Below are 2,231 nucleotides of genomic sequence, written 5' to 3' on the forward strand. Positions count from 1 at the left end.
GCAGCATTTGTTTGCAAGCTGCAAGCTTGGTTTAATGATGAACAATGAGACAAAAGCTGCTCAGGAAATTCTGACCGAAAAATGGACACAAAAGGGAAAAGAGGACAAAGTGACTCAAAAGAGCTTGTGATGGTAGAATGGGCTTACAGGGAGATTATTGCAGAGATATTTGTGACCGACCCATAAAGTAATAGGTGGATGCTCCTTCAATGCTGGAACCATGTCTTTGCATCAAGCTTTGTACTCGCAGCCAAAACCACAGGAATCACACTGGAGTAATTTAGCAGGTCATGAGTGGGTTTACACGCCTTAAAATTAATCTACATATTCTGACTCAATGTACGATCATGGCCACGACAACATAAGTTCATAAGTGATAGGAGCAGAATTAGGCCATTCGTCCCATCAAGTCTACTCCACCATTCAATCATGGCTGGTCTATCTCTCTCTCTCAACCCCATTATCCTGCCTTCTCCCCATTTCCGGCGGTGGGCGGCGCGACTCTCGTCAGCAGCGGCCTCTGCAGTCCGTCTGCGTTTTTATTATTTTATGTCTTTGTTTTTATGTAGTTTTTGTTATTTTTTGTTGGGGTATGTGTGTGGGGGGTGGGGGTGGTGTGGGGGGGGGGGGGACTTGTAAATCTCTCCCTGCACGGGAGACCCGACCTTTTCTTTGTCGGGTCTCCGTTGTCGTTGGGGCTGCAACGAGGAGCGGCCTCCAACAGGAAGACAGGGGGCTGTGGTGCCGACTACTCACCTCACCGTCGCGGAGCTGGCCGAGTCCAGAGCGGGTGGAGCTGTGGTGGACGCTGCTGCGGCCCGACCCCCGGAGATTCGGTGGCTGCAACTGCGGGTTTGGCGGGCGGCACCGGGAGCCCGCGGGTCCCTGGAGGGAGACCGCTTTTCGGGGCTTCCGCAACGGCGACTTCTCCCGCCCGAGTTGTGGGGTTGAAGAGCACCTGAGCGGGGCCTACATCACCGCCCCGCGTGGCTTGGAATGGCCGCGGGACTCTGACAGCGCACGCCGGGGGCTCTAACACCGAGACCCGGTGTGCGACCTTGCATCACCCGGCGTGGCTTTAATGGCCACGGGACAATTCGCCATCGCCAGCCGGGGGCTTTGACTTTGACTCTGACATCGGGGGGGGAGAGTGCAGTGGAGAGAGAAGTTTTTTTGGCCTTCCATCACAGCAATGTGATGGATGTTTATGTAAATTATGTTGTGTCTTGGGTCTATTTGTTTGTAATGTATGGCTGCAGAAACGGCATCTCGTTTGGACCTCAAGGGGTCCAAATGACAATAAATTGAATTGTATTGTATTGTATATAACCCCTGACGCCCATACTAATCAAGAATCTATCTATCTCTGTGTAAAGAGCTTCAATAACGCACTGTTGTCTTTACTACATTTATTGGTAATACACAAACATTGCTGCCCTAGCTGTACGTGGTCTGTCACAGGAGCTAGAGAGAGATCAATGGGTGGGGAGGTTACATTTATACTTCTGATATGGGGAGTGGTTAGTAGTGGTGAGGTCAATATGTTAAAGGCACATGCACATGCCATCTACATCCTTCCCCTTGGAAACAAAGCAATACAGTAGTGACGGGGCGACCACGTCTCATACGCTACGAGCAGGTAAGCAAACAGTTAAACAAACAGAGGAGCAAACAGCTAAGCAAATTCACCATAGCGGACAGGCGGCTTAACCAGTCGGCCGGACCGGGTACGCAGCTCGCCATCTCCTCCCTCTGCAGAAAGAGCGGGAGCCGGAGCGGTGGACGGAACCGGGGAACCCGGAGGAGAAAGAGCCGGCGGAGGCAGAGGACGTAGGTGCAGCAGCGGGTGGACGGGCAGGCGAGCCAGGGCTGGCAGGTGGCGAGTGAGGCTGAAAGAGCTGAGAAGGCAGGGACCGAGGCATGCGCGGGGCGGCAGGCAGCGTGGCGGACAGGGGAGGGGAGAAAGGGGCGGCAGGCGGCGGTGGGGGCTCGTTGACAAGCCGCAGATGTTGGCGGGTCCAGCGGTAAATGGTACCGTCGTGGTCGACCAGGTAGGACCGTGGCGAGCCAGCTTCACCGACAACGGTGGCAAGCTTGGAGGGACCGGAGGGGGACTGTATCCGGTCGACTTGGCCGGGGAACAGACGCGGAAGGAGGCGGCAGGACTGGTCGTGGGAGCGCTTTTGTACTTCGTGCTTGTGTGCAATGCGCTCTTGGACAGCAGCTGGCTG

This window comes from Amblyraja radiata, chromosome 37 (genome assembly GCF_010909765.2).
Source record: "Amblyraja radiata isolate CabotCenter1 chromosome 37, sAmbRad1.1.pri, whole genome shotgun sequence".
NCBI classification, from domain to species: domain Eukaryota; kingdom Metazoa; phylum Chordata; class Chondrichthyes; order Rajiformes; family Rajidae; genus Amblyraja; species Amblyraja radiata.